Source organism: Macrotis lagotis, chromosome X (assembly GCF_037893015.1).
Source record: "Macrotis lagotis isolate mMagLag1 chromosome X, bilby.v1.9.chrom.fasta, whole genome shotgun sequence".
NCBI lineage: Eukaryota > Metazoa > Chordata > Mammalia > Peramelemorphia > Peramelidae > Macrotis > Macrotis lagotis.
The window spans coordinates 356,002,541-356,030,185 of NC_133666.1; the positions used below are offsets into that span (position 1 = coordinate 356,002,541).

Genomic DNA, 27,645 nt, shown 5'->3' on the forward strand with positions numbered 1-27,645 from the left:
TTCTCACTTCACTCAACATCAGTTCAAGGAAGTCTTTCCAGGCTATCCTGAAGTCTTGTCCCTCATGCTTTCTTATAGAACAGTAATGTTCCATCACATTCATATACCACAATTTGTTCAGCCATTCCCCAATTGATGGGCATCCCTTCAATTTCCATTTCTTTGCCACTACCAAAAGAACTAGCAGCAATCTCAAGACTACATCAACAATAGCATTAAAAAAACCTCTTATGAGTGAGTCTTGTCATACTGGTTATGCCATATTTGGAGTATTGTGTTCAATTCTGGGTGCCACATTTTAAGAAGAATATTAAGTTGAAGAACAACCAGGATGGTGAAGGTACTTGATTCTCACTTCAAGTGAGGACCATTTGAAAGAACTATGGGATATTTAACTTAGTTGAAGGGAAGACAGAGGGCCTGGGGTTGGCATGGAGATTATAGTTGTCTTTCAATTATTTTAGGGATTGTCTTCTAGAAATAGATTTCACTCATCATTCTTCTCGGCTACTAAGGTCACAGAATCAGAGCATTCAAGAGAATTTGAAGAGAGAGGATTCAGATTTGACTTAAGAAATAAAAATAAGCTCCTTAATAATTAGAACTGTAATGAGTTGCCTCAGGAGATAGTGTCATACTAGAAAATTTTAAACAAAGTCTATGCTAGATGACCTTACCATGATCCTCTGTTATAAGGGAATTCTTTTTCCCTGGTCTCCAGTCCTCTGTAGGTGTGTTTCTCTATAGTAGAATCTAAGCTACTTGATTGCAAGGACTGTCTTACTTTTATATTGTATTCTAGAACCTAGTACACTATTTGTTTTTTTATTCTTTTATTCATTATGCATTCTTGCTACTGCTGAAGACTACAACCTCTCTATAGATTTACTTCTCTGGCTGCTGCTGCTGCTTGCTAGCACTTATATAATACTTTAATATTTGCCAAGCATTTTACAATCTTGTTTTTGTCCTCACAACATTCTGGGAGGTGGGTGCTATTATTATCTTCATTTTACAGCTTAGGAAACTGAGGCAAATAGAATTTATTAGTCAGTGTCTGGCTAAAAACAAAAGATTAAAATAAATCACTTGGTGAGTCTTTTTGAATATAAGTGGTCTAATTTTCAGATAACAGATATAGAGTGGTCCCTTTGTTAGGGCCTGTGAGGCTTTTGTTTTGCTAGCATGATCATTAAAAGGAATTGCAGTTACCTCTGTGCAACTCTTAATCATTGAGATAGGACTTCAGTAGAAGATCATTCTTATGGGTAGTCTAGTATCTTAATTACTTGTCAAGTTTGAGATTCTGATCTCTGTCATAAATGCAACAACTGCTTTGGTACATGCTTAATTTAACCCATTGCTTTGTAAAAAAAAGCAGTCTTTGCTCATGTACTGCTTTCTCCTTGTATTATTTTAATCCCCTTTTGGGGAAAATTATTCATAAGCATGTACTTTTTAGTGATTATGTAGGAACTTTTATGAAGAACTGGTTAAATGAGTTAGTGAGTTAGTTAAATGTATTCTTTTGATATGAAAGTAATTTTAATACTTTAAAGGTGTTTCCATCATGTGCTGTTGCCATGGATATAGCTAAGGACTACTAATACTCTGGAATTTAGAGAGCTGGAAGGGGATGGACTTTAATGAATCTAATTCAGCTTCTTCATTTTATGATGAAGGAACTGAAATCCATAGATGTTAACTAGGCTGCCTAAGACCATGTAATAACAGAGCCTGTGATTGAAATTCAGGTCTTTTCATTTCAAATCCGTTGTCCTTTTCTTCCCCCCCTCCCCACCAAAAATTTATGTATGTCTCATGAATTGAAGATTATTATGCTGAGGATGTACTGAAGATAATACGTCATTTTCTTTTGTCTTTTGTAGTCAGGGAATTATAAAGGAATGAAAAAAATATTACTATGTGCAAAGTATTGTGAAGTGCTTTTAAGATATAAATACTTAATTAAAAATACAAAATATTGTCATAAATAGTTAGCTTTGATATTCATTGTTGGAATCTCTCTCATTATATACACTTTGCCAGACTCTTTATCATGTAAAGAGAGTTTCATTCTGGAACTACAGTGCTCTCTTCCTAGTGGAATGGAAGGCTTGTGTTATAGGATATAATATATTCAGTGATGCTTTGGCCTATATTTGCTACCTAGCCATTATAAGGAAATGGTATCCTGTTGTGAAGTATGCCAACAGTTCTCCAAATGTATTTAAAGGAAATTACATTAGAGGGACTTTAGATTCCAGGATGGCAAAATATAATTTCCTGAAAATGTAGTTGCCAATGTTACCACCTTGACTCTCCCTTATCCCTGCACTTAAGAGTCTCTTGCTATGGCTAGTTTTAATTTCCCTGGTTTTGTCTTTTTTTTCATCTCTAGCATAATCTTCCTCCTCTTTGTCATTTTTCCTTTTCATACCATATTATAACTGCAACCTATCTACATCCTTGCTTCATTCCTCACCCTTCACCAATCATTTCCTCAGATTATTCTTTTCAGCCTCCTAATTAATGTTTTCTTACTTTTTTTATACTAAAAGGAAATGTTGGAAAGCATTCTAGCTAATGCTACAGTGTCTTCATTTAAACTATATAAGACATTTAAATTTAGTCTAATGTTATCTTGCTATTGGCACAAGAAGTCTATTAATTTATTAGTTCTTATCTATTACATATATTTGTTGTTGTAAATATTTATTCTTAATATCACTAGCTGACCTGGTAGAGTATTATATACAGAAAATTCATTGGACTTACATAATTTCCAGTATTCTTTTTCATATTCTAAAGGTAGATGGTTGTGAATTGGTATTACTTTAGTCTTCATTTGAAAAACCTAGACAGGTACTTTAAAACTATCCCTTATTTTAAACCGAATTTCAACTTGTGCAGGGGACAGTAACTTACTTGGATTTCCATGAAATATTTTATAAACTAAAAATATCTCAAGAAAAAAATGGCTGTATATTAGGTGACCAAGCCTCTTTTAGACTATGGAAATGAAGTGGGTCAATTAACATATCAGTTATTTAAAACAGTAATTGCTTGCTCTTTTCAGGCACTGTGCTAAGTATACAACAAAGTTAAGAAACTTAGGTTCTGAAAAAAAGGCATTAGAACCAGTTCTCTTTTGATTCCTAGTTCTTCTTTCCTCTGTATCATGGTGTAGTTGGATATGAGCATGAAGTAAATGAACAAAACTTTTCTGGATGACACTAGCCTTAATACTTTATTCCTTGTCCTATTTTAATTCGGTTTAGAAGACAACACTTTTACAGGAGTCATAGCACCAGGGGATTTCAAGGCCAACAATAGATTCATGGCAATTTTCTTGTTCAGAAGGGTGTCATACTCCTTAATGTGTTTAGACCAGATTTTTCTGAAATAGAAACTAAATATGTAATCCTAATTATACTTTATTTACAGTCTTTTAGTGAGTTCAAAGTGATTCACATGTTGCCTCATTTATATTACTAATTACTAATAAGACAAATTATAAAACTACAATTATTTATTCTTAATTGCTTTTGTTTCTTGTATCAACTAGCCAGATCCTTCCCTCATGAAGAAAATGTAATGTTCTAGATCAACAGTTCTTAAAGTGTTGTCCAAGGGGTCTGGAGGATCCCTAAGACCTTTTAGGACTCTGCAAAGTTAAATAATCTTAATAGTTATAATAATATTACGACATTATTTGTCTAGTAAGGCATTCCTTCTTTTTCCAACCACATTTGTATTTGATGTTGGATTTTCTTTATGTACTTCAATCAACAATTTTGCAATAGATGAATTTTAACAGATAAGAGAATTCAGGTGTCTTCTATTAAAACAAAGTATAAAGTGGGCCTAAGACTAAAAAGCTTGCTAGTTTAATTGTTATTGTTTTTATCTCAAATGTTCTGTGATAGTAAAGGGTACAAGATGGTATAGCATTTCAGAGTTTGTAATATAGGAAATGTGGTAAGGAAGTTGGGCTTAAGATTTCTCTGTCTACTCTAAAAAGTAAACTCATAACTTAAAGGCTTTCCTTTACATATGCAGCTGTTATTTTTTATTATATTAAGAAATAAGAAAAGAGACTAAATGTTGTGTTCTAGAATTTTTTTTTTTTTTGCAAGGCATTGGGGTTAAGTGGCTTGCCCAGGTTCACACAGCTAGGTAATTATTAAGTGTCTGAGGCCGGATTTGAACTCAGGTACTCCTGACTCTACGGCCAGTGCTCTATCCACTGTGCCACCTAGCTGCCCCATGTTCTAGAATTTTAAGGGAAGAAAATGGAAATATTGAAGGGTATTGTACAGAATCCTGGTTCTAATTTCATTTTTCCTAATTGTATGTAATGGGTGTGTCCACTGGGGCAGAGGATAAGCCTGTCTGGAAGGTTGCTGAGAGGTAATATTGGATTAGAGTTGCATCATAGATGTTGACCATAAATGCTGTCTATCTCATCTTCCCCAAGGAACTTCTGGTAAAGTCTGTCCAAAGGATGCGGTTCTAGTTTTTGTTTCTTTTTTTGTGTTCTTTATTTTTCCCCCTAATCTTCCCCCACCCCCAGAAGGCAGTCTGTTAGTCTTTGTATTGTTTTCATGGTATACGTTGATCTAAGTTGAATGTGATGAGAGAGAAATCATATCCTAAAGGAAGAAAAATAAAGTATAAGAGATAGCAGAATTACATAATAAGATAACTTTTTTTCCCCTAAATTAAAGGTGATAGTCTTTGGTCTTTGTTTAAACTCCACAATTCTTTCTCTGGATACAGATGGTATTCTCTATCGCAGATACCCCAAAATTGTCTCTGATTTGTTGCACTGATGAGATGAGCAAGTCCATCAAGTTTGGTCATCACCCCCATGTTGCTGTTAGGGTGTGTACAATGTTTCTGGTTCTGCTCAGCATCTGTTCATACAAATCCTTCCAGGCTTCCCTGAATTCCATCACATACATATACCACAATTTGTTAAGCTATTCCCCAATTGAAGTACATTTATTTAATTTCCAATTCTTTGCCACCACAAACAGGGCCTCTATGAATATTTTTGTACAAGTGATGTGTTAGCCTTTTTCACAATCTCTTCAGGGTATAGACCCAGTAGTGGTATTGCTGGATCAAAGGGTATGCACATTTTTGTTGCCTAGTTTTTCTTAACGGGAATGATCACAAGGGATTCTGTTGTCTGTTGTCTGTTGTCTGTGGTCCAGGCAAAAATTGTTTCTTAACTCAATTTCCTGAATTGACTGTGCACTTTTTGTTTTATTACCTTTAGTTAATCCATTTTCCCCCTACTTTCTTTCCATGTCTACTTTTTCCCTTTGAAATGCCAACTTTTTAATGAAGCCTATTCTGATTTTATAATCACAACTCCTTTCCTCATCTGATTTCACAGTTCTGACACGTTTTTCATTATGCTAAATTATTTGACGAAGTCTTATCCTTCTTATCCTCCGTGTCTAGATTATAGGTTTCTTGACTGAATAGCACTCCATATTTGCATTCCCCCATAGGACACTGTGCATCATTCCTGCCTTTGACATTCATTGTCCCCAAGCAACTCTAAATGCTGATTATTTTCATTGATGGAGGTTTTTTTTTAAATGCTGGAAATTTCACTCCTATCATCTCTGTCTAGTACTTAGTAAATTACAGATTCAAACCCTCCCCCCCCAAAAAAAATTATCCTGAGCAGAGAACTAGGTCCTGAAAGTCCATGAAAGGAGATTTTTTTGTATATGTGTAATATATTTGTAGTATTTTAGATATTACAACCTCCTTTTCCCCTCCAAAAAGAGAATTTCTACGTTCTTAATCTCTAAATATTCCTTCATATGTTTCTGTTTAGTAGCAAGGCTACAAACAAGAAAGTGATCGGGACTAATCCTTGTAGCATCCTTTTGTCATGAATAATGTTCTTGTTTTTGATAGTTGGAACTGAGTCACTGGTTAAGGAAGCTTGTGTATGGCCATAGAACAAAGCTGGAATTAAATTTTCTAGCTTCCACTATTATCTTGTGACCATGTAAGAAGAGAAACTGATTGTAGTATCTTTATTTAACAAAAGGGTGATACAAGTGTGATTGTTGCCATTCCTTTTACTTTTGATATTTTAGTGTACATGTCCATATAAACCTTCATATTTTTAATAATATAGTTTGACATATAAATGGGTTATTCTGCTATGTTATTTGAGAAAGAAATATAAATTTTGACTGCTTTTGGACTCTGATATTTTTATGTCCCTGTCCTCCTGACTCCCCATTCTTGGCTAGTATTTTGGTTGGCTAGGTTACTGCAGTGTTGTGAGTCAATGTCTCCCTTGAACTGGGTAAATATTTTATAAGTGAATCTTAATATTAAAATTTATAAGTGAAAATTAATAAAAATTGTTGTTAAGATAATGACTATATAAAACACTTTGACCAGATGACCAAAGCACTAAACAGTGTAGGACAGTAAGGAAAAAAAGCATGAAACAAGAAATCAAAACTTTATTCTGCTAAAACTATGTGACCTTGAGCAAATTACTTAACTTGCCTAGATTTCAGCTTCTTCATTTTAACTTAAACCCATTTCAGGTCCAGTTTATAAATCCTACAATTGTCCATAATAGCTAGTTTTAAAATAGGTTTCTGTAATTGTTCCTCAGCTGCCTTCCTCCTTCCAGGCTTATCTTTTTTTTTTAAATCTCTTACCTGGTGACCTTGTTAGCTCCTATAGATTTAATTATCTCTATGCAAATATCTGAACCATATTTCTAGTCCTAATCTTCCTCTTATCTCCTAACACTGAATACTTTTCAATGGATTTCCTAAGGGCTTCTCTAAAGGAATGCTTTATCTTTCCCTCTCAAATCATCACTTTCCTGGAACATAATCAGATACTGTTGCTGTTGAGGGTCACCAAAACTGTCATCCAAATATTTGACATTTAAAGCCTTTCACAAATGGATTTCAAAGGACCTCTTCCTCATATATGATACTCATCATCTCTGTGCCTTTGCATTAACTGGCCATGTCTGGAATGCATATTTTTCATCTCTGCCTCTTAGAATAACTTCTTTTATGATTTAGCTCAAATTCCCATTCTACATGAGGTATATTCTTATCCTTTTAGCTGCTAATGCCTTTGTATCTATAGTGTATATACTTCTAGATGCATATCTCCCCCTTTCCCCAACATTAGACTCTAGTATCCTCTTGGGTAGGAACTATTTCAGTTTTATTTTTTTACCCCAAAGTGCCTAGCACATAATAGATACTTAATAAATATTTGCTGATCTATATATTATTAAAACCCATCAGTCATTTGTTTTGCATCTTGAAGTAATAACCAAGCACAGTGTTCTTTTTACTTTTTAACTTAGATCCATAGAGTGGTCAGGTTTTATTGAAGACAAATAGTGACTAGGTGTATATCCACAATCTGATTTTTAGTAAGGACATTTTAAGGCTCACATATCATGGGGGGGGATTGGATAATTTATTGATTTTCATTTATTTGTTTTCAGTAATATGGAGTCCTGAGTATGATCAACTTTTTGAGCCTCATCTATATAATGAGGAGGATAATATTTGTCCTGTTCATCTCATAGGGCTGTGGGGGATCATGCTTCTTAATTTTTTTATTTAAGGCAGTGAGATTAAGTGACTTTTCCAAGGTCACACAGCTAGGCAATTATTAAGTATCTCGGGCTGGATTTGAACTCAGGTCCTCCTGAATCCAGGGCTGGTGCTCTGTCCACTGCGCCACCTAGCTGCCCTGGGATCCTACTAAAATCCATACTCTGTTTTATTATTCTCTTGTGATACTCTTAACTAAAGCTTTTGCCATTTTAACAGGTAATTTTTTTCTTTTTCTTTTTTTCAGGTAATTTTTTCAACAGACTTTCACAGTCCACATTTACACTGTTAATATTCATTCTCAAGGTTCAAAAATCCAATAAGACATTAGAGTTATGAAGACATGCAGGCATAGAACCCAGACCCTGATCGATCTTGACCTCAATCCTTAATTAAAAGCTGGAATCTACTGAGTGAGAACAGTTATCTCTTGAGTTCAGGTCCTTGAAAATTTGAACATTCAGAGCTTCTGTATTAGGTAGGAGAATTATCTTTACTGCCATTTTTTGAGTACATTATATACTGTGCACTGTGGAATCAGACACATAATAGCTTTAGGATTCTGGGGTAGAATTTGTGGGAGAACTTTGGACTAACCAAAATTCTTTCCATGATTATAGTGAAAAGTACACTGCATATTTAAACCAAGAACTAAAGCAATTTGACACCTATTAATGAGCCATGATTATATTTGTAGTCCAAGTATCCCTCCTCAAAACCTTCTTTCTTTCCCCTTCCCCCACAATCCTGTGTGAATTGAAAATAATCTTGGGCTGGCTTAGTTCAGAGAGATGAAAAAGTAGCTGAGTTTTGGCATGTTCCTGTTTGTAATGAAAGGATAGTGATATCATGGGATGTATTTTGGGGGGAAATATAATCTTTGCCAGATGTATGAGCTTAAACTCAGGGTAGTGATTCTTTAGGAGGGATGACATGGAATAATAAAGAGAAACTTCTGAGAATAATCAACTGGAGAGTGAAAAAGTCATAAAATTTTAGAATTGGAAGTGATCAGCACATTCATTCTAAACTCCCTTATCTTTTGGGTTAGGAAGTTAGGAACAAAAGAGATTACATGAATTGGCCAGAGGCGCATAGTAATGGCAAAGCAAGCTGTTTTCCTATTCTCTGCCTCAGTGTTCTCTTTACTATTTAACACAGAAGATCCATAGAGTGATCAGGTTACAAGTGTCTTACATTGTTTAACAAAGACTGTTCCTCTTTTATGTAACCATGGCCCGGAGGGTACCCCAGAGTTTAGGGTTGTTAGACCCAGGTTGGAATTGAGAATATTTTTCTTTCTTTTTCAAATAAGTTTATATTGATATTTTCTGTTTTTTTTTTTTTTTAATTTCATCATTGTTATCCCCGGTAATCCTCTTCCTCCCAAGGAACCATCTCATGACAAGTATTTTTTTTTTTTAAAGAGAGGGGGGGAAAAAGTCATTACCTAACATGTGCAATGTGTCTCACCTCCACAAAGGGGTAGAGTGGGAGGGGAATCTTCTTGCAGCTCTTTATTTGAATCCTGTTTAATTTTTAGATTTTTTTTTTATATTTTTGGTTTTTTTTTTTTAGTGTGAAGCAATTTAGCCAAAGCTGTCAATTTAAGTGCATTTAATTTTTTCTTTGACCCTTCCCTTGTTCTTAAAGTTAATAAACAATTTGTTGTTTACAAGGTATTGTCAAGGAAAGACTTCTTGGCAAGTCACATTTGGGGCCTCAATGATCTTAACCTCTAAAATGGTAGGGCAGAAAAATAAGCACAGTTGCCAATTGAAATTAGCCAAGTAAAGCATTTCAAAAACTTAGAAGTGCTAAATAATTTAGTAATCATCTAAAGAAGTAATCATCTTGATGAATGTTATTTTTTTCTACATTCAAACTTGTTTTACTTGTAATTTCTTTGTTTCCTTTTTTTTAGGTTTTTGCAAGGCAATGGGGTTAAGTGACTTGCCCACGGTCAAACAGCAATTATAAGAATCTGAGGTCAAATTTGAACTTAGGTCCTCCTGACCCCAGGGTTGGTGCTCTATCCACTGTACCACCTAGCTGCCCCTCCTTGCAATTTCAAGCTGCTTAAGGAAAGCTTTATAAAGGAGAGGGAGGGGTAACAAGTATATGGGTGGTATCCTATTTATGTGAGAGTTACTATGTATGGAGAGTAGCATCATAGTGCTACTGAATAGAATCAAATATTTATTTGATAAATTAGAAGGATGCTCTTCCCATCTTACCCTCAATACTCAAAACCCACCTTCTACTAAAGGCTTTGCTTTGTCTTATTATAAATAAATACTGTTTGCAAATTCTCTCCCCTTTTGGAATATGAACTTCTTGAGGGCAGGCATTATATTTTTGCTTTTCTTTGTATCCCCAATAATTTTGGTGGCTGAGTGAAGATGGATGTATGTGGGTAGAGACTTGAGGCAAAGAAAAGGCAGTCTAGTTGTGAGATGATGAAAGTGATTGTGGAGAGAATGGGATACATGAGTAAGGCTGAAATATTAGACTCATCAACAGTTTAAACATGTGGAATAAATTTGAGAGACAAATTGAGGATGATACTGAAGTTTTGAGTCTGAGGTGTTTGAGGTGACAGAGGATAGTAACATTTCTCGATTGTAATAGAAAAATTGGAAGAAGGGAAGGGTTTGGGGGAAAATTTGAGTTTTGTTTTGGACATTGAGTCCTTTGGAACATACAATTCAAGATGTCCAATAGGCAGTTGCCAGGACAACTTAAGGAAAGAAGTCTGGCTATGCAGATCTATGAAGAGTAAGCATCATTATTGTACCCACAATAGAGTACCCATCTCAGGTGTTCATTTGAACTATTTGTGCCCGATTTGTGGTAGAGTATTGTTCTGATCAACCACAGTTAAACACATTGTAATTTGTCTCTTAATGCAGTGATATATTTTGGTCTTCTTTGATAATGAAGAACAGGAACCAACCAAGCAAACAACCTTCTCTCTTACTCTCTTAATCTTTACAGTTATCCTCACTGATTTCCTTTGACTTTCCTTTTAACCAAAATATTTCCCCTTTTTATTCCTTGGAGGACCACTCTTGGTTGAGGTATAGAGAACATATACATTAGTATCTAAAAAAAAACTTAAAACACAAATTTATTCAAATAAAGAATACTTGTTAATGCCATTTGATAATTCTCCCTATTACCTATTAATTTCTGTCAGTCATCTAGATTGTGATTACTCCTATCTTTTCCAGGGATACTACTCATTTTATCACAAATCTTTGTCATTGTCTTATCATAAGTTCAGTTTGAATGCCCATCTTACGTACTTACTATTAGAATGATCAAATCTTCCTTTAAATAGCCAGATTCCTCTGTAACATTTTTTGTTTTGGGGGATCACTGCTAAAGTGGCATTCTGTAGCATTTCCCCTAGATTTCTGACCAGTTTAATTTGATTACACACAAGTATTATTTTAGTTTAGAAACCAAATTATGCCATAGGACCAAAAAAAAGATTGAAAATCTCAATGAAATCTATATTTTATTAATTCAATGAATTAGGTTCTTCAAAATGTGAAAACTTTCTCATATTTTTATTGTGTATAATTTATATTTATTATTCTATTCTTTCCTATCTTTGAAAAGCAGATTTACTTCTATTTATCTCAGAAACCTTCGCTGACTATAGTCATTACCCTTAGATAACTAGAGCAACATAGTCTATTTTTTGTTTGGTTTTGTTTTTGTATTTGGTTTTCCCTTCATATTCTTTTCTGAATGTACTTCTTTCCCCATTCCCCCAGCTTTTTTTTCTCTTAAGAAATGAGATTTTTCTTACACTAAAGGTTAAAGAGAGGGGAAAAAAAGATAACCTATCAGACTAAAAAAGAACAGTGCAGTTAGATAAATCAACACATTGGATTCATTTGACAGCATTTGTAATGTTCTGTGTTATTGTCTGCCATCTTTGCACTGAAGGAAGAATGGCAGATTTTTCAAATTCTTGGTACAGGCTTGATCATTAAAATCTGGTAGCATTTGGTTTCATGTCATTGTTCTTTTTTGGTTTTAGATTATTGTAGTAAGTATCTTGTTTTTCTATTTTTGCCTACTTTACTCTGTATCAGGTATTATTTAGTTTTCTCATGTTTCTCTGAATTTGGTATTAATCATTAGTACATTCATATGCTCCAGTTTTTTTAGTCATTTCCAAATCAGTGGGTACCTACTTTGTCTCAAGTTCTTTGCTACTACAAAAAATTTGTTGTGATGAGTATTTTGTCATATATAGGATCTTTCTTTCAGGCAATGTATTTTAATGAGAAAAATATAATTCACACTGGCAATTTATTTTAAACAATATAGGATATATTTATTGGGTTGATGGTTGATTTATTTCAGTTTTTCTAATTCCTTTTACTGTTTGTTCACAGCTATAGTTTCTTTAAATGAGAATTTGAGAATTTACTTTGAGAATTGTCATGATGAGATCTTCTATCACAAGAACTGCATTATACAAGATATGTACTAGTAGAATGGTGAAATAGTAATGCATAGAATATTGGACCAGGAGTCACCCATCAATGTTCAAATCAAGCCAAGTCATACATGCCATAGGTTCCTGACAAATAATCATGCAGTTTGCTTGAAGAGTTCCAATGAGGTGGAATCTAACATTTCTTGAGGCATATTATTCAATTTTTGTATGAATTTAATCCATAGAATTTTCCCTAACATCAAGTGAAGACTTTTTGTGCCTCAGATAATTTTCAACACTAAGTTATATAGGATAAGTTGCTTTGTTGGAGGGAGCTTTAAGACATTCATTCTGACAGATCTTTCTATGTTTACCCTATACAAAATAGACCAGGAAAATAAAGTTATTTATACTAATATTTTCTCTATAGAATCCTTAATAGGCTAAAAAGATGCCTAGTATTTGCTCATACAGTAAAATTTTGTTAATTCAAACTATTTAGGAGATGACATCAGTATTGTTAACGTTACTTAAACATTCTTATCCTCAATTTTCTCATCTGTAAAATAAGGATAAGCCATAGTGTTGGGAAGACTCAAATTAGATAATATATTCGGTCATTTTAATAGACAAACATCAGTCAACCAACAGAATCAATCTAAAGAATTTAAAATTCTTAATTGTAGGCAATTTCTTAATGCACTTTCAGTCTCATTACAAGAATTCTTGTTTGGAGTTAACAGAGGTTAAGTGACTTGCCCAGGATCACACAGATAGTAAATTTCTGAGGGTGTATCTGAACTCAATTCTTCCTGACTCTAGGCCCAATCAATACTCTAACCACTGAACAACCAAGCTACCTTTTAGAGTTCATAAATATTTTTATATGAGTGATAGTTATGAAGTTAAGCATGCTTAAATGTCTTTATTTCCTTTAAGCACTTAAAAAATTCCTCCTAAATTTTGTTCAACTAATAAACCAACCTTATTTAATGCCAGGCAACATGATAGTTATAGAAGGTAAAGATCAAAAGAAAAATCCAAATGATACTTGCCTTTAAAATGTGTGCAATCCATCCAGGAGAAATAGTGTAATGAAAATAAGTAATGAGTGTGTGTGTGTGTGTGTGTGTGTGTGTGTGTTATGTATGTATATATGTATAGTAAATATAATATAATGAGGGCTTCTAGCAGTTAGAGGGGATTAGGAAAGACTTCATGTAGGAGTTGGAAGATAGTGAACTGAGCTTTGAAGGAAATTAGAGTTTCTAAAAGAGGTGGACATAAGAAGGGGGGTCATTCCAGGGAAATAGCCCTGTAAAGGCACAGAAATGGGACTTCAAGGACCCTGTCTGAGGAAAAGTGGGCATTTTATTATAGACATATAGAGCAGATTACATAAAAGATGAATATTTTGGCTATACCAGAGTATATATGTGAGGAGGGAAATAATAAAATAATATCCCCAAAGTTTTAGGGTCTTTTAAAGCTTAACTTAAATACTTTAATAACTTTTAGAACACTATGTATAATATGTATAATAAGGTAGAATGGAAGTTAGATTGTTAAATTATTTATATATTAAGCAGGGAACTTTTTATTATGTCCTGGATACAATAGAGAACCATTGGAACTTTGGGTCAGAGAAGTGACATATTCATACCTATGCTTTGGAGATACCACTTTGGCAGGCATGATTATGTATGGGATCTTTGGTCTGATAAGAATAGAAATTCCTGATGAGTAGAATTCATATCAATGAGGTTGTATTGAATAAGATAAGGTTGATAACTGAAAAAAATTGGGAAGGAGTTTTAATAAGGGAAAAAAGTTGATATTTGTTTGGCAAGGTTTGCAAAGATTTTTACACATTATCTTCTACGGATTCCAGGTTTCAGCAACATCTCTGTGAAAGTACCTATAGGTAGCATAAGTCTAATTTTTGTTTTGTTTTTATTACAACATTTAGGAAGGGGCAGCTTGGTGCATTAGATAGATTACTAACCCTGGAGATAGGACTACTTGAGTTCAATTCAGCCTCAAGACAACTTGATACTTACTTGCTGTGTGATCTTGGACAAGTCAGTTAAACCCAATGCCTAACCAAAAAAAAAAAAAAAGAGAGAAAATTTAGAGAATACTTTCACTCTATGAGAGTTCTTATAATAAAATTTAAAAAAATTAAGTAAAACTGATCATATAGTGACCTCATTTGAAAGTACATTCAGTATTCCATATATCTAGCAACGTCAATTTTTTTTAACAAAAATCTATTTTCTCTTCCTATGATACCCTTTAATAGAAGAGAGAGTGAGAGAAAATAAACAAATTCCTTGTAAAAAAGTAAATAATTCAAAGTCACTCAGCTAAAGACTGTCAGAACCAGGATTTGCATCCTGGTTTCCATGACTTCAGGGATTGCAAATTTATCAACTTGACCACATTCCTTCTTTAATGACTGATGTTTAACACATATTTAAAACATTAATTCAAAGTTGAATGCAGTTTGGGTAAATTGTTTTCTCAGTAAAATATGTATACAGAAAGGATTTATTCTGTTTTGCAATTCTTTTTGTTGTAGTTAAGGTAGAAAGCACACTGTTTCTGTAATTTAATGCTGCCAACACTCCTGGGACTCCAATTAGAGCCTTTGCTTCTCTTGGCAGGCATTTACCTTCCAGTGTCCAGGTGTGTCCTCAAATCAGGTATAACCAGCTTAATATGCTTGAGCTAGAATATAGTTGATTTTTCAAAAGTGAGTCAGAATTTCCCTTCTAAAACTATACGTAAAATTGACCATTGTGGGAAATTGAAAGACACATAGCCCACCGAAGGGAGATATATGACTTGTTCATTATCTCCTTTATGGCAATTAATTTTGTTAAGACATTGACGATAGAACTTTCTGGGTTTTTTCCCTTCAATTAAACTGTCTGAAAACATTCATAGAATGTGGTTGCTTGAGTAAGTTAATTATCAAATACTTAGTTTCATTTACTTTGACTAAAATCTTGTTTCTTGTCCCATTATGTCATGAAGGTGACCCCTGAGTTTCTGAAGGTTTTGTGAGAACTCAGAATCTGGTAATTCTTTTTTTTTTTAAATTGTTTATTTATTTTTGAATTTTACAATTTTTATCCTAATCTCACCCCCCCCCCCCAGGTAGTCTTTTAGTCTTTATATTGTTTCCGTGCTATATATTGATCTAAGTTGAATATGTTGGGAGAGAAATCATATCCTTAAAGGAATAGCAAAATTACATAAGATAACCTTTTTTTAAAATTAAAGGTAATAGTCTTTGGTCTTTGTTCAAACTCCACAATTCTTTCTTTGAAAAGACACCCCAAGGGGTGGCGTAGTGGCGTAGTGGATAAAGCACCAGCCTTGGAGTCAGGAGTACCTGGGTTCAAATCCGGTCTCAGACATTTCATAATTACCTAGCCGTGTGGCCTTGGGCAAGCCACTTAACCCCATTTGCCTTGCAAAAACCTAAAAAAAAAAAAGAAAAGACACCCCAAATATGTCACAGATACCCCCAAATTGTCCCTGATCATTGTACTGATGGAATGAGTGAATCCATCAAAGTTGATCATCACCCCCATGTTGCTGTTAGAGTAATAGTGTTCTATAACATACATATACCATAACTTATTCAGCTATTTCCCAACTGATGAACATTCACTCAATTTCCAATTCTTTGCCATCTGATAATTTTTAATGTGAGAGACTTTGGGCATATGCTCACAGATAGCTTATCTTTTCCAACATGACTCTCCCCCCCCCCCCCAAGCTGAGCTTAAGTATGCTTAGAGATTTGTCTACTAAATGTGGATATTTTGTGGATTTACAAGAATAAAATTACAATTCCTTGTATTTAAATAATCTATTTTCTGCTAATTTTTCATTTGATAACTTGAGGAACTACTTTGATTTGTATTTAAGATTTCTTTTTTTCTTTAGGTTTTGCAAGGCAATGTGCCCAAGGCCACACAGCTAGGTAATTATGATGTGTCTGAGGCCGGATTTGAACTCAGGTACTTCTGACTCCAGGGCTGGTGCTCTATCCACTGTGCCATCTAGCCGCCCCCTAGATCTAAGATTTCTGTTTTTTTGTTGTTTTTTTTTTTAGATTTTGCAAGGCAATGGGGTTGAGTAACTTGCCCAAGGCCATATGGCTAGGTAATTAAGTGTCTGAGGTCGGATTTGAACCCAGGTACTCCTGACTCCAAGGCCGGTGCTCTATCCACTGTGCCACCTAGCTGCCCCTGATCTAAGATTTCTTGACATTTTTTTCCCTTTTATGTAAGTATTTCCTCCTGGAAGGCAAATCACATTCTATTGGCATTTTATCTTCTGTGACACTTGTTCATGTCTAACCAATAAATTCTTCACAGGGAGTTCAGGCAATGGGGAAATGTGCTATTGAGAAGACATTCTCTAAATCTCTAATGCTTACTGAATCAAAATGAGAAATAGGTAGCAAGACTTGGGATTCTTATGCTTTATTATCATATAATGAAAGTCTTCTTTAAATTGTCATTTTCTAAGTACTATCATTTATTACTATCACTTTATGGCTTAGTGTCTACTAGACAAAGTGATTTTCCTCACATTAGGACATGTGATATATAGGTACTTGATGAATAAAACTTTTTTTTAAGTTTTATAACACTCAAATTTTGAATGTTTAATGAGGTATTCTTTCTGCTTTCTTAGAAATAGATATTTCCCAATTATTGCACAAATCTGTGCATTTTACCAGACTACTCTCATCATCTCTTAGTTTTCATAATGAATCTTGCTTAATTGGAGAATTTTACTGTTAAATTTGGATTGAATATGAAAGTAGGATTTGAAGATAGGAAGGTCTAAGTTCAAAATCCTGTCTCTGACTTTGTAGCTTTTTAACTATGGAGAAGTCACTTAACTTATCTATGTCTCAATTTCCATATCTATAAAATGGAAATATTAATAGTGGGGTCAAATGAGGTAGGATGAAGAACTCTTTGCAAAACTTGAAGACTATACAAGTGATGGCTGGTATTTTTCCTCCATATGATTCCCACCCCCAGGAAAGCTTTCCTTTAAAGTTACATAAATGGGCATATATAAAGATGACTAGGATCTAGCTAGGTGGTAAAAGTAGATAAGAGTGCTGGGTCTAGTGTCAGTAGTAGGACCCTGCCTGAGTTCAAATCTAGCCTCAGACACTTATTGTGTGGCCCTAGGCTAGTCACTTAACCCTGTTTATCTCAGTTTCTTCATCTGTAAAATGAGCTATAGAAAGAAATGGCAAACAACTCCTATATCTTTGCCAAGAGAGCCCTGAATGGGATCATAAAGACAAGATTGAAGTGCTTGCTCAGCAAAGGTGGTTAGACAAACTTAAATAGTTTATAATCATGATTGTATATAGATCATTTTAATAGGGGAAGGTCTCAGTGAAATGAGGACTAAATACTTTCATTGAGATTATTTAATATTTTTTATCCATTGATAGTCTATTATTGGTTTGGGTGTGACAGAATACTGTGAATCTTTCTCGGGTATAATTCTGTTCTGCAAATATAGAATTGCAAGTAAATAGAGCATCTTATTTACAGACAATCAACTTAGAAAGAAATTATTTTTGTTATAGAATTCTTTATTATAATGGTATCGTTAATACAGATTAGTTTTTAGCATAAGATTTTTTTTTTCAGATAATGGAAAAACAGTTAAGAGATTATACTGGATCCAAGGCCAACTTGGATAATATTTGGTAGTCCTTAGGACTAATGTTCTGGCACCCCTAACTCAAAGTCAGTATGTTTTAAAGTTTATTAGATTTTTGCAATCATAGATTTGGAATTGGAAGGGACTTAGGCTGACCATCTAGTCAAACCTGTTTACTTGATAAATATAGGAACAAGATCTATGGGCATTGTGATTTGTCCAAAATAATACACATCAGAGAATTTGAATCCAGGTCCTCTTGACTGTAGAGCCTGTAGAGTGGAATTTCCAGTGAATCACATTAAAAAGTCTTGGATAATTCATTTAACCTGATTTTAAGCTTAGTTAATTTGATTAATAGAATAGAACAAGGAAAATTTTTTTCTTTCTAGTTCTGCTTATTAGCTAGATAGACCTGATGCTAAATCTTCCCTGCGCCCCCCCCCCCCCCCCCATGAAAGAATTTAACAAGTTACAGCCTTTCAGGTTTTTACTACAGGCTATATTTTAATATCAAAGAGTTCTTATGAGGAAATGACTATTTCCTTCCCTGTATATACATATGTATACCAATCTGAAGACTCTGGCATTATGAAATCTCTTGCTACACTTTGAATGTCTAGCATTATCAGGAAATGTTGCAACACATGCAATACATATACCCTCTGTTTTTGACACTATTGCCAGGCAGGAAGGTGGGAGTAAGTGACTGACTGGATAGTTATAAATAGTAGATGGCTTTTATCACAGGATGTAGCTTCATTACTGGATAACTTTTGCCAACACCAGGTAAAAGTTCTATTGCACAAATCTCATCTTTCAAATTCTCTCCACATTTTCTTGGAACTTGTGCATGCCTCCCAATATATATTTAAAGCCCAACTTGTACTCTTGTTTTCACAAAAGATGCTATAAAGTTTTGCTTGAGGACATTCAGTTGGGGGACTCAACTAGTCCATGGATAGTCCACTCTGCTTTCAGGGTTAGGATGTTTCCCCTTTCATCAAGCCTCCTGCCAGGTTTCATTCTCTGCTCCTAGTTCTGCTCAGCAGGACTATGCAGAATAGACCCAATTCCTCTCCCACATCAGATTTTTGATGAAAATTATCAAGTCCTTGAATATCTTCTCTTCTCAAGGTTAAACACCTCCAGTTTCTTAAGTTTCTCCTTAATAAGAGACCTTGAAGAGCAGGACTTTGAAGGCTAGAAAAGTAGTTGTTTTCTGTTTCATCATGTCTTTACTAAAATGAAATAGCCAAGACTGAACTCAGTCACCCAGCTATAGCCTGACCAGAGCAATATAACTGTTGTCTTCCTATCCCTGGACATCATGCTTTTCCTAATTGAACCTATATTTGTATCATCTGTTTTTCCCCTGATCATATCACAGTTGACTCTGTGAGGGCTTTTTAGTGACTAAAACTTCCAGGCTATATTTACTTATTTTACTTAATACTACAGTGCTAAGTGAAGTGTCACCATGTTTTACTTTGGATGTTCTTGAATAAGATTTTAAATAAACATTCTAAATATTGTATTTGATAACATCATAACGTATTTGTAGGAGGGAAAATATATTTCATATCTTACTTTGCTTTGCTCTTTGATTCTATCTTTTATTTCAATATGCCCCTGGTTGACTTAGTTAAAGTAAATATATTGGTAGGGCTTCATGAACTATGTACAATCTCTCACATATCCCTTGACTCTGGGATAACTTTCTAGGGTACCACATGTGAGGGGGCCCTGGGTAAGTATAAATGTTGTTCCATAACTTTTTATTAGTCATTAAATAAATCTGTGTTGTGATAACATAATATAATTGGAGTGCTGAGTTGCTTTTAAAAAACTCTTAGAAATACAAGCTAGGGATACATAGAATCATCATACCATCATAGAATAGATATTGGTTTTTTCAGGGGACTTCTATTAGAGTTGTGATTATGATGGAATCACCCCATGCTAGTTCCTTGCCCATAGTCACACAGATCAACTGAATCAGGTTTCTTGTGAACCCAGGCTCCAATATCAACATTCTCTCCATTCCACCAGACTGTCTTTATAAGTAGGTATCCATCAAAGTGGGAAAAATAGTAATATACTTTCTAGTTGAATGTTCTTACCTGGCCTTTTAATGAACCAGTCATTTCAACAGGAGGTGAATGGTGAATGCTAGGGTGGAAAACATTATGTTAATGTCAATTCTTGAGATTAGTTCAGTTTTAGACCAGATCTGAGTTGTTAGGGAGTAAGACGGAAGAAACAGGATGGGAAAACTTTTTTTGAGATGAGTTTAATTGCTGCCTAATAGTAGGCACAAAATCTTGATGCTAGCATTCAGATTCCTTACTGAGAGGTAAGTACTGAGTATTGAGAGGTACTGTTTCCTGATGCTGCTTTAACATTAGATACCAATAGCCTAGAGCTACAATGGAAATATGGAAATAACCATTTTCTAGAGACTAGGGAACAAAGTGTTGTTTTCTCAGAATTATTTATTCTGCAAAGTGCATATACATGTATGTTTATGTATCTATGGAAGACATTCTGTTGTGAAATTCATTATGAAGGAACTGAAACATTCATTATTTGATTCAGATTAATATACTTCCATAAATTATAGGTGTGTGTCTGCACTCTTGAGTGTGCATGAATGATGGGACCAGACCAGAAGAATGTAAATAAAAAGCACTGGATTAGTTTCTGGTGTCCAATTGTAAGTTTCACTTACAAAAATGTAAACTTTCAGATTAGTAGATTATCAATAGATTAGTTGATCTGAAGGAGAGAGATCATTTCATCTGTGGGGATAGTTTTTTTATCGATACAGATTACCTTCCCTGAAGACATAAAAGGATATTTAGTTAATTACTAAATTACTCCATGGTCAATATTCTGGTGATATTTCTACATTTGTGTAATCTGACCTTTGAACTTCCCATCACTGGGTTCACTTGAAGACTTTCTAGCTGGGTATGATCTTGTACATGGTTACCATAGACACTATGTGGGATAGTTTTAGAAGAAGTTACCACATACAAAATGCAAAAGTGCTAGCCATGTCACAGTACTCCATGGAAATTCTTTTTCATGGCCTTTTCAATCTATGTTAAGCAAATGAAGATAAATGCTAGAAAAAAAATAGAGAGCCCTTATTCCCAATATACTCATTCACATGTGAATATCTTTTGATTATTATTTTTCTTTTTGTAGATCTTCTTTCCTTTTAGAACATATTGCAATAATTTTCTCTTTCTGAGTCATCCTTGTATTCTGCATCTTTGGCACTTATCCTTTCCAATTTGCTGCTTCTGTTCATATTTTTATGAACTTTTTTTACAAAACAGATTTTACCCCTTTGGAAACACCTGCTTCTTTTAAAAAGCAACTTATGCCACACATGGATGACTTTTCTAATCGGCTGTGCATGGTAGCAACACTCAACTTTTGGCACCCTAAGTCCCTTCTAACACAGCTCAGATTTTGGTAATTGAGGCTGTAAGTACTGTACCCCTGACAGTAACTGTCACAAACCCCTATTCTTCCACTCATATTTATTCACTTGGTATAAACAGGTTAATGGGGAAGTATCTAGAAGGTGTGGAAACAAGGTAGGTTCCCTTTTGATAGGGAATAGCTGAAAATATAGTATATGAATGTAATAAGATGTTTTATGCACTAATAGAGGAATCAAAATTATGGAGTTACTATGAACTGACTTAATGACATGAACATAATCAAAGGGACCAGATACCCAACAACTATGATAATATCCTATTTGTTTTCTGAATAATTGTGATAACTGATCTCTAATAAACATAATAAAACATTTTTTGGCAGAAGTGTAAGAGTACTATCGGACCAGAATATATTATCAGATAAGTATTGGTTATTTATGCATAATTGCTTTTCTTATTAGAAGGAGGATTCAGTTCTTTGGGAGCTAATGAACATATTCAAAAGGAACTGTGATGTAAAAGGCAAAAATATCAATAAAATTTATGGTTATTGTTTGTTTTCTAAAAAACGAAACCATCCAAACTTGAATTCGTTGAATGTCTTAAAAACGATGTTCATAAAATTTCTTACTGATTAAGATAATAGTATCCAGAAAAAGAGTAGAAATTGGGGTTTGATATAAAAGTAAGAAATGATAGTTTGATAACCAATTTGCTAACAATTCAGAGAAAATAGATGACATTTTTAAAAAGATAAAGAGGCTATTATAACACATTACAGAGATGTATCTTCATTAATGATTAAATCATCAATGTTAAATCATGTTTTGTGTCTTCTGTTTAAAGTGACAGGTGGTATATATAATGCATGAGACCTTCAAAAATGGTTAGTATTCTTAAAAAGTTAGTGTTTAAAAAGAAAAGTTAAATGACAGGGAATAGTTCATTCCTTATGAATGATAAAGAAATAAGACCTATTACATTTATTAGTATGAAGTTCTCTGAACAATTTTTACCTGTCTGTGTGATCTTGGAAGATTTGAGCATCTGTGATTCCCCCTTTTCCCCCTCGAGGCAACCTTACTTTTTGCTACTCTCTTTGCCAAGTTCTCATAGTTACTCACCTAGTTACATGGACTTTCTAATCAGATTGCAGTTCTATCATTTCTTATTTGTGAGTTGCTACAGAAAAGGGGGAAAAAAAAGAAAAGCATGACCTTCTGGTAATGACCAGCTTGGGAAGACCTGCCATGGCTCTCTTCTGTTAGCATAACTTTTAAAAATCTCTGATTACTTCAGTGTCATAATGAAGAATCAGAATTTATTGCATCATGTTGGGGATCGACTTTTTTTAATAAGCAGAAATGAGATTTATTTAAAAGTTTTCATCTGTTTAGAGATTTTTGGTTACTTGAGAATGACAGATTGAGCTAAAATTTTTAGAGAGGAAAGTTGAGTAAAAATGGTCCTGGACAGTTTTCCTTTTCTGAACACTTGTTGTGGTTCAATTATAGTTCAGAATTATTGACCAAAATGGCAGGTGAAATATCCTTCTCTTTTCCTCTCTTCCAAACTCTCCCCAATAAAATACTATTTTGAAGGGCTTTTGAAATAACCATTGATTAAGTGCAAGTACAAAATGAAAATTTGACTTTAAAAGTGTGGTAAGATATTAATGATAATGAATAGTACCTATGTTTTAATAGTAGTTAAAAGTAGCCCTACCTATTGCCAACATAAAAAGAACCTTAACTACAGAGAAACACATTTAAGTATTTTATGCTAACTTATGACATGTACTTTTATTCAGAGTTCTATGATGAAAAGATAGCTATTTAAAAGTTTGTAAAATGTTATTCTGAATTTAGACTATAAATTCAGAATAACATTTTACAAACTTTTTTAGACTAGACATAAGTAATTTTTTAAAACTAAATTTGTGTTGATTACTGTGATTTTTCTCATTCCTGTTCAAATATATGGAGGTAATGTTTCATCTCAATGGATGTCAAAAGCTTGATATTGTCATGGAATGAGAGATGAGTGAATTATTTGAACAATTTTATTTTAGCCCTGATGCCAAGAGGAAAACTTTAGTGCACACATTATATTTTAAAATATTTATGAAACTTAACTTGGTCAAGTCAGTTTTGGAAGGCTACATTGCTTCAATACTCTTGGTTTGTGGGTGTATTGAGCACCAAACTAGCTTCTGTGAGAAGAATGAAAAAAAATTACTGTTCTTTCCTTGAAGCAGCTTGTGTAAACTGAGGCTTCCAAGAGAATCAGTGATTCACCCTAGGTTATATAGCCAGGGGATTAAACTGGGAACTTGGAAACTGAATCTCTTATGTTTATACTTGGAAAGCAAACTATAGAATCCGTGATCTTGTTATCCATCAGTTACTCTGAAAAGATTTAAAGAGGTTTGTGAACAATATGGAAATCATTGTAAATGAAAACAGTAAAACATGGAGCACATACTTAGGTACACAGGTGAGAGGAATGCCAAATTCTTTAGTAATTAAAGAACATCAATGAAGAAACTGCATTAATACTGTCCAGAAGAGAAAGGAAGTTTTTTTCCCTTTCAAGAGGAAATTATTCTAAGCTGGTAAAACCATAGATTATGAACTAGAAAAGAATTTACAGGTCAGCAAGTCCAATCCTCTCTTTTATTTTTATTTTTAATTTTTTTCTATGACATTCAACTTGTTCAGTCATTCCTCCATTGATGGGCATCCCCTCAAATTCCAATTCTTTGCCACCACAAAAAAAAAAGAGATGCTATAAATATTTTTGTACATGTGGATCCTTTAACCTTTTATTTTTTAATGATCTCTTTGGGAAATAGACCTAGTAGTGATATTGGTAGATCAAAAGCTATGTACAATTTGATTGCCCTTTGGGCATAATTCCAAATTGCACTCCAGAGCAATTGGTTGGATCAGTTCACTTCACCAACAATGCATTAGTGTTTCAGTTTTTCCATATCTTTTACACATTTATTATTTTTACTTTTCTGTCATAATAGCCAATCTGAGAGGTGGTGATTTTAATTTGTATTTCTCTAAAAGTGATTCATATAACTATTGATAGCTGTCAGTTGGGGAATAACTTGTATCCTTATAATATTCAGTTCTCTCTTTATTTTAGAAATGAGGCCTTTATCAGAAACATTGGCTATAAAAATTATTTCTCAGCTTTCTGCCTTCTAATCTTTAACCCTCTCATTTCACATATGAAGAAATAAAAACACAATAAAGTAGCATCACTTGGTAGTATCAGAGTCAAGATTTGAACTTAGATTTTCCTGATTCTAAGTCTAGTACTTTCTCTACTATGGGACATAGCTACCTCCATGAGGTCTGAGACTTTTTTCTAAATGCATAAAAAACCATTTACTCTTAGTGGACCTGAGCCAGATGCTTTTCACTTTTGTTCTAAAGTATCCATAAGAAATATACAACAAAATTACTTTTGTTAACTTCTTAAGTAGAATAAATATAAAAGCATATAAAGGACTTTAATTTTTGACTATTGTTATCTACAGTGCCTTGCACCTAATAGGTGCTTCATAAGTGTTTTTCAATCTATATGGAATGGTGATTTTTTTTCTGTTTTTCTTAAAATTATAAACACTTTGAATAAATGAATGAAAAATGAGCCAGGTATTTTTTAATTTACTGTCTTTACAAATTATCTTTCTGTCTCTAACGCTCTCTTTTGGCTTCTGTCTCTCCATATGTAATCCCTGCCTGAAGGAGTTTACATTCTAATAAATAAAAAAAAAAACAATACAGGAGTAGTAGCCTGAAAAAGGAGTTTGATGTGGGAATTCACAAGCATGACATGTTGTTGCTACATGGGCCCAATGTATCAATGCATCATGTCTCTGGCATGTGCTGGCTATGTCTTTCCCTGCTCTAAAACTATATGTATAAGTCTAAATCTGTCTGTCTAACATTCTTCTCTGCATTGGTCCCTTTCCCAAGTTAAATTAATGCAGTTTCCTGTTTGTTTTATATAACAGGCTCTTTTTCAAGAGTTTATCTCCAGGTTTAATATTCTTATTTGTTAACCTAAAAAAAATTCCAAAATTAATGGGTAATAAAAATCAATCCCTTTGCTCTCAGCCTCCTTGGGTTTCATTGTCCAAGAAAAAAGGGAATGAATGCATTGTAATCTGCAATTAAGTTGAGATGTATCTAACAAGTTAAACAGCCAGTATAAGAAGAGCTGAGCCCAATTCAGGAGAGTTAGAGTTCTGACTACTGATTTCAGTATCATGGGATAAATCAGATCTGACTGGTTTCATCTAAGAAGATAAATAATAAGACTAAAAGTAGGGAGGAATATTAAGAAAAGGAGTAAATATACTAGTTCAGCCTTTTCAGGGGTATGGGACAAGTTGGAGCATTTATACTACATGTAGAATCAACCCCATAATGATTTTTCTGATACAATTGTCAACCAGATTGGGATATCTAAGTCTTTAGAGGTCCAGAAAAGGGATCCAGATAAGGATGAGATCTCATCAGTGAACCTTTGAAGCCAAACCTGGGTGACATGCTTTTGAGGGAAATCTAGGTTATATAGCCCTTCTGGGGCAATCCCTAGTTAGATTTTCATGGACTCTCCTAAGGTGAAAATAAGATGAGTCTGGAATTAACCCCACCCAACCTGGAGAGCAGTCAGTTGTTTATCTAGCCATTTGTCTTATGGAATCTAGTGATTTTTATCTTTGGAACAAGTTCTTTGCCAACCTAAAGTATCAAGAAAGCCATGGAGAAAGAGTCAAGTAGGGTTTTGAAGTTTCTTGGGTGAATTTTCCTAGCTTTCCCTTCTTGTTCCTCAGCGCAGTTCTTGACTTCTGTTGGAGCATCTTTCACCTTTCTAAGATCAATGCTAAACTGTTGAAGTCCATAGCCAAAAGTAGTAATATCTTTTTTTATCCTTACAGCAACCCTGGGAGGGGTAGCTATAATTATCCTTGACTGACAGAGGTTTAAGTAACTTACCTAAGGATAAACAATTATTAAGTGTTTGAGGCGTGATTTGAACTCAGAACTTTGACTTGGGTTCCAGAGCTCTATCCAATCTTAGTCATGATTAATCACCAAAGTGACAAGCACAACTCCCATTTATGTGATGTTAACACAGCAGCTTCTTTGTATGAAGGTGGGTAGTATAAGCATTATTATTTACAATTTACAAATCAGGAAATTGGAGCTTAGTTAAATGATTATCCATGGTTACAAAGTCAATGTCAGAACCAAGTCCAGTGCCTTTTTCTGGTTATACTATGTTGCCTTTTGGTGCTAGCAGGGATTAGTACTGGATGGTCCTAGAATTTGTAGATACAATACAAATGCAACTACATTCAGCTGTTCATTAAAAATAAATGCTTGACCTTCTAGAACAATCGGCCCAATAATTTTCTCTCATGCAGATGTAATTGAATTACAATTACTCAAAAATGGCTAAGTTGTCCTAGTTGTGTCATCACTGAAAAGCCAGAATTTTCATCAAAAATATTTAATCAGTTGCCTTAGAAATTGATATCTGTTTTTCCTTCCTCAGGACTCCCTCACCCCTGCCCCCAGATATTGGCAATACTTCTCAATTGCTAAATAAAAGTTTTGACTGAGTCAGACTCTGAGAACAAAAAAGTCCACTAACGGAAGTTCTCACAATGCACTGATGAAATTTGACAGCTAAGCGTAGAAAACATTGTGTCAGAACATGAAGGGGAGGGGATATTACAAAACCATCAAAACACACACTGCAGACTTTCCCCTTATATCTTTATTCCCCTTTCCTTTAAGGGGGAAAAATCCTTTTAGAAAGAGTAACAGTTTGGAGTTTATCTACAGTAAGTCCTAAGAGTTGACCCTTTGGAGTTTGCAGTAAGTTCATAGCAGAAAAAACAAATTTTGTTGTTGCTCTGTCTCTGTCTCTGTCTCTCTCAACACTATCACCTTGCTAAAGTTAACTGAGTTTCTTCACCCACAGGAACTCACAGTTGGTCTTAAACCTCTTTCTTCATTCTCTAAAATGGGTGATAATATTTCTTTTCCAAAGCCTTATTACTCTTGACTGAATAAAGAAACTGATGTGGGGCTACCCTGGGTATTTATTTTGTTTGTATATAAAAAATTTAGGGCAACTAACTAATTTTGATTTTACTTAGAAACAGAAGAATGGAGTGTCCTGATAAATATTAATTATGTTTTTGATTTTTGGTAGAATTGAACTGTTTATATTCAGTCCTATAAAATAAAAGGATGATTTGTAAATTTGGAATCAAACTATTTTATGGTCACATTTCTATAAGTAAGTTATGATTTTTTGGATACTATTAGTTGTCATCATA

At 34.1% G+C, this 27,645-nt stretch overlaps 1 protein-coding gene across 3 annotated transcripts in view; it reads left to right on the plus strand.

Moving 5' to 3' along the window:
• BASP1 (brain abundant membrane attached signal protein 1) overlaps positions 1 to 27,645 on the plus strand; it is a 77,900-nt gene that overhangs the window by 32,342 nt on the left and 17,913 nt on the right. Inside the window, exon 1 of one of the 3 annotated variants that reach the window (XM_074208433.1) lies at positions 23,196 to 27,144. The exons of 1 other annotated variant lie outside the window; for it this stretch is intronic. The gene's annotated coding sequence lies outside the window, so the exon portion shown is untranslated. Of the gene's footprint in view, positions 1 to 23,195; positions 27,179 to 27,645 lie in introns of those variants that run through there. One more of the 3 variants, XM_074208430.1, reaches the window with a different exon arrangement.